We start from the raw sequence: 6038 nt of genomic DNA, 5'->3' as shown, positions 1-6038 counted from the left end.
TTGCTAATACCCGTATCAAAGGGGCTCACAACCACGAATTTTCCGTGTGTTATCCTCCGTTGGCTCAGCATTTCCCCAGCCTCATCTGATCAGACAGTTTTGAGTTTTGTGCTTGCGGCAGGCTGTCCTTAGCAGGGGGCTCACAGGCGAGGCTGTCTAACAAAAACAAGCCCTAAGAAGAAAAGAGCAGGCTCACCTTTGAGTCCAATAAAGCTTTATTATAAAAACCATTCAAAACTGAGAGCGTTTTTCAGGTCTCTCATCCGCTGCCAAGGGTCTGCATCCCACGAGGTTCCAAACCCGGCGGGGCTCGCGGTGCAGCTAGTATGCTCGGAACAGCCGCTAGGGGGCGGCAAAGAGCCGGGCGCGCCGCGCTCTCGGGCCCTTCCCTTCCCTTCCCTTCCCTTCCCTTCCCTTCCCTTCCCTTCCCTTCCCTTCCCTTCCCTTCCCTTCCCTTCCCTTCCCTTCCCTTCCCTTCCCTTCCCTTCCCTTCCCTTCCCTTCCCTTCCCTTCCCTTCCCTTCCCTTCCCTTCCCTTCCCTTTCCCTTTCCCTTTCCCTTTCCCTTTCCCTTTCCCTTTCCCTTTCCCTTTCCCTTTCCCTTTCCCTTTCCCTTTCCCTTTCCCTTCCCTCTCCTCCTTTTCTGAGTGTATTTTCCCTGCAGTCTCCTCCAGCAGTGATGTCACATGTTGCCTCCCTGAACTGCACGAGCCCAGGATGCACAGGGTGGCAGGAGGCAGAGCCTGTTCTGTGCTCTCTTTGCAGCCCAGAACTGCAGTCACTGGTCTTTGCTTTTCATGAGAAAACCCTCAGAGTAATGCCCATCAGGGTTTCCATGTAATCTGTTTTTCATTATTTACTTTGTACAGTGCTATGCAATGGTTGGGGGGGGGGGGCGTTATATTTAGCTCTAGGGAAAAGGGGCTCATGGCATTGAATCTTTACACAGAAAAATTTGGTAAAAATAGCAAAATTTGCATGCATTCAAAAAGGACTTGAATGGATTCATGGAAGATGAACCTCTAAGATCATCAAGTCCCACCACTTAACCTGACACTATCAGGTCCATCACTAAACCATGTCCCTAAGCACCACATCTACACATTTTTTAACACCTCCAGGGATGGTGTTAAATGGCTGTTACAATGCTTGACCACCCTTTCAGTGCAAAAAATTTTCCTCCTATCCAATCTAAACCTCCCCTGGTGCTACTATATTCACAGACATCGTCACTAGGTCAGGGAGCCCCTGCACCAGAGGTTTCTGGAGACTAAATCTTGTTTTACCTTGATAGCTTCCACAGGCATCTGCTCTAGTCTCCCATCAGGTATGAGGCTTGCTTAGGTGGACCTCTGGATGAAGACGGCGTAATGGGAGTATGTGGGGTGAGTAATATTCTGTAAGTGCTCAGAAATTGCATTTACAGAGATGGATGTAGGAAGCACTTCCTAGTTCAGGTGGAATGGATAAGCTTTGGCTGTGGTTTAATGTCACTATGCTTCACTCCTCTTGTGCCTGGGTGCCTGCCAAACCCTCATTCCTCTGATGCACCTGAGGAAGTAATGCATGGCATTTCCTAGGCTGGTCAGAAAAACAACTCATCAGGTCAGGACTTCTGAGTTCACCATGTACCCACACTAAGTGCAGAGGGAGGAGATGTCACCCTCTCCCTCCTTGTGCCTCTTTTCCTGGACCATGTACAAAAACATAGATTTGTGTCCCTCAGCTGAAACAGGGCTGGGGAAACTATGAGATGTACAGGAAAATTAAGTCAATTCTTCCAGTTTCAACTATTTCGTGGTATTTAGCTGCAGACAAAAAATGTCAAAATCCAATTAATTTTCTACAACGAACAGATGTTAAATAGAAATTATTTTTCTTTTTTCTTTTTTTTTTTTTTTTTGGTTGTAAAACTAAATACATGAGTTATGAAACAGAACTCAACACAGGCACACAAGTACAAAACTAGTATTTAATGCAAACAAGTACAAAACAAGTATTTAAAAAATAAGGCTTCATATTGTATGTCTCCTGCCTATGACAACAGATTCATTTTTGTATTTGCATCTTTTTCTGCCTCATAATAGTCAACAACGTCCTGTATTGTTGCAAGGTTAAATATTTGTCAAACTTTTCTACCATTCTGGTTTAATTTTGATCAAATCACATTGGCAGTCCTCTAAAATTCCAAGAAATAAACAGAATTCAGCGGGCCAGAGTACAAAAGTTGAGAAGGTCCTAGCAATATAAAAGAATATTTTGTACAAAGCCTTTTAGCTATTACAATTTTAATAGCTTCTTTCTTATCCAGAAATTGCAATCATAAGGAAAAGCACACACTATTTTCTAAATATTTCTCTTTTCTAGTGAAATATTTAAAAAGAATTCAGCCACGTAACTTTCCAGATTTTGCTTTATATTCTTTTCTTTTATCATTCTTTTAGATGCTCCAACTATTTTTCTGCACTTTCTTTCTGTCCTTTTAAATTAATAACTTCAAGACATAAGCAACTCCTTATGTATTATAAAGAAGTAACTCCTGCATTCTAATGGAAATGAATGATTGATTAGTGCTTATCATTCTAAAACACTGCATTCAGTTTGTGTGTCCAGTTTTGGCAGCAGGGGGTCTGCGTGGGGACTACAGGGGTGGCTTCTGTGAGAAGCTCCTGTAAGGTTCCCCATGTCTGATGGACAGCTGGCTCCAAGATGGACCCAGTGCTGGTCACAACCCAGCCCATCAATGACAGTGGTAGCACCTCTGGGATAATGTATTTGAGATGGGGAAAACCCCCTGCTGTTCTAGTTGTGTATTAATCAGATCCCTTGTAGAACTTGCACTGGTTTTGGCGGGGGGCTGGGATTAACATCAGGCAAATTGTCATCAAATTCTGTCAGATGACCTCCAGCCAGAGAGAGAAGGGAGAATGTGTGAGAGGAGCTGCTCTGCAGACCCCAGGAGGTGCTTCAGGCACCAGAGCAGAGATTCTCCTGCAGCCCTTGGTGCAGACTGTGGTGAGGCAGCTGTGCCCTTGCAGTGCTTGGTGGTGCATGAGACCTGTAGGCTGTGGGAGGCCCCACACTGGAGTAGGTGGATACACAAAGGAGGTATTTTTCTGGAAGCCAAAGTCTCAGCGTACGACCCACATTTAGTAAATCAAAGCAAAAGATATTTAGTGGAAATATTTATTTCAATTTAGTATTGGGCATATTGGGGCAAGGTGTTCCTTTGACTTGCATTTATAGTGTACTCCAGCTATGTTTTAAAATGAAATCTCTATTGAATTTAATCAACTGTGATTAATCTGCTTCACAGTAGTTGTAAAATAATTTTAACCTAAAAGGCTGTATGCTTCTGTTGCCTTTGAAAAATATACCTGACAAGCTTTTATTTGGTGAGTTTGCTGATAATTTTATGAAGGCTTACTTGGAGAAAGCCTTAGCTTAATTTATTTTCTGGGCGGTAATGAAACAAGATTTAAAAGAATAGGAAAATTCCACAGTTGGTTTGGACACAATCAAACATAATTTTATTGAATAGTTGATGCTGTCCATTAAAAAACCTCTGTCTTTTTCTACATTGCTACTTACAGAGTTACTGAAGATAGTAATTGTATGTATGTATGGATTCACTAATAAATGCAGTTAATGTCATCAACAGCACGTATAGCCCATTTATTCACAAACTTGCTTTCTCAAATTACATCAGAAAAGGAAGTGCTCAAGTTCCAGAGTCAACCTTTTTAGAAGCCACCCAGGAGCAAGGAAAATTTACATGTATGCATCACTACCTTGAGCCAAATGTGCCTTTCCTGATTATAGTTCAGGGAAAAGACTCTTTGAAATACAGACTCTGCCTGCATGGAATTTTCTAACTCAAGGATATGAGGAGGGATATATGAGTCTGCTTTAGGCCTGCTTTATGGTAGAGAGCCTTGCAGTGCCCTGAAGCATGTAATCTTAGATTAATAAATGGCTGTCTTTTTGAGAGATAACTTTCAAAACCCATTTTAAATGGGAGTAAAGTATCTTCTTCTGTAATTTATAGGATGATTATTCTGGAATCAGGTCTGCTGTATAAATATGTGATTATTCTTGTTGCTGGATAGGCAGGTCTCAGCTGATCCATTTGGTCCATTTGTAAATTGTATAAGGCTTTTTTGAAGAGGCTGATGTTTAGAAAATGTCAAGTTCCTCAGCTATAAACATCAAAAATATTACAGAAGTTTTTGATGGCATCTTTATGAAATAGTGAACATTTGAGTCCTTTACAGGTGTGAGTACAGTGAGTTGATTAAATTTTTGAGGTAGAGGGATGTTTCCTTTTTTCTGAATTTGCATTCCTATGCAAGAATTTTCTTCAGGAATACTGAAAGCATTTTAAGGTGTTTGCTTATTAACTGGCCCTCTGTACATGATTCTTATAATATTAAAAAAATTCTTTTTTTGCTGGTGAAACATAAATAAATAACTTTAGTGGAGCTGTCAAAGTTTTAGAAATTTTTCTGGCCAACTGTTTATTGAAAAATACTGGGTTTAGAAATTTCTGGAAGCTTATTTGCTATATTGTTTTCTATTAACTTGCTGATTTTTCATCTGTGTTCTTGAGTTGCTCTTCAGAAGCTCAGTGTAACCTGAGGTCTGGGACCTCAGAAGAGATCTAAAAATCCACTTTGATATGTGCAGTGGAACCCCACAGGTGTTTGAGATGTGGCAAAAGCACAGCAGTAGTGACAGGCCCTGCAGCAGCTATTGTGCTCCAAGGAATCAACTGTGGCCCAGGAGCAATCAGCTGGGAGTTGAGACCAAATAAAAGCCCTGCTTCTCACGGATTTGCTCTGCTTGGCACCATCTCAGTGTGTTCCTGTCTCCTGGCAGTTCTGGGTGTGGGGCTTGGGGAGCCAGCACTCCTCCTTGCCTTCCCAGCCCCAGACACAGCTTCCCCCAACAGGATATTCTCAAATGTTGACTTTGCACTTGCTTTCCATGCTAGTTTGATTCCACGTGCCTCCCACACCCACCATTTCCTGTGGACGGGGATTTGGGGAAGAAAGGATGAACTGGGCAGAATAAGATTTGCTAGAGCTTAGCATGGAGATATCTGTAGGGGGGAAATGAAGGAAAAGTGTCGGCCGTTTGTTGATTTAGACAGGGTCAGGGAACCCTGCTTTCTCACCTCCGTCATACTTGCTTAGAATGTTTACACTGGCATGAAACTAAATGGGTTCACTAGACACCTAGCACATGTCTGTCCCTGGCTGAGCTCTCTTCATTTCTGCCTCCTCAGTGCTCTGACAAATGTTGAAACCATCTGATCCACACCAGGAAAATCATCTCTTGGTTTTATTTAGCTCTGCTTCTTGCCTTTGCTGTTTTGTTAAGTCTTTCTAGTTTGTTTCTAGTCTCAGCCTGTCCATCAAAGCTGGTTCCTGTGAAAGGGAGAGGATGGAAATGCTGCCTGGAGAAACAAGTCACAGGTGAAATGTACTTTTATGCCAGTGAGATTTTCCTTACAAGGTTACTGTCCTGCTCCCCCCACTCAGTACTCAGGTACTCTTCTGTATCCTCTCAGAGTTACTTGTACAGAAATTGGCTAATTCTGTATAATGTCCACTTTAGGATTAACATCCTGATGGAGAAATCCCTGCTCTGTGCAGATGATGAGCTCATTTGAACAAATAGAAGCCATAACAGCATAAGGGGCTTATCATTAGCCTGGGAGTCCAAGGTGAGTCATGAAGCCAAGACAGTGCAATTTTAAGGTGCTGGTGTGGAGGTACAGAAAATCACCTAATGGAGAGAGGCTAGAAATCTGTTCCATGGGTTGACTGAATACAGGTACAAAGGACAAAAGAAGGTGCAGAGGGATCAAGGAGAGGACAGAGCAGAAGGCAGAGATGGAGAGAGGTGGAGCATGAAACGGAACTGAAACTCGACCACAGGTAGCACTGTCTTAGAGGAATTATGACAGTGATGTCAAGAAGTTTGAATCTGTTGCACAACTGGAAAGGATGCCAGTGGATGCATAGAAAAAGGCAGG

General features: G+C 42.5%; 1 long non-coding RNA gene across 1 annotated transcript; it reads left to right on the top strand.

The window, feature by feature from the left end:
• Positions 1-1310: 1310 nt before the first annotated feature.
• LOC136285905 (uncharacterized) lies at positions 1311-5685 on the top strand. Its single transcript, XR_010719586.1, has 3 exons — positions 1311-1383; positions 5401-5475; positions 5618-5685. It is a non-coding gene; the product is annotated as an uncharacterized lncRNA (long non-coding RNA).
• Positions 5686-6038: the final 353 nt, after the last annotated feature.

Source organism: Chamaea fasciata, unplaced genomic scaffold, assembly GCF_029207755.1.
Source record: "Chamaea fasciata isolate MVZ Bird 193981 ecotype frontalis unplaced genomic scaffold, bChaFas1.0.hap1 SCAF_2, whole genome shotgun sequence".
NCBI classification, from domain to species: domain Eukaryota; kingdom Metazoa; phylum Chordata; class Aves; order Passeriformes; family Sylviidae; genus Chamaea; species Chamaea fasciata.
The sequence above is the reverse complement of the archived record's forward strand: the minus strand, read 5'-3'. Positions and strand labels throughout refer to the sequence as shown.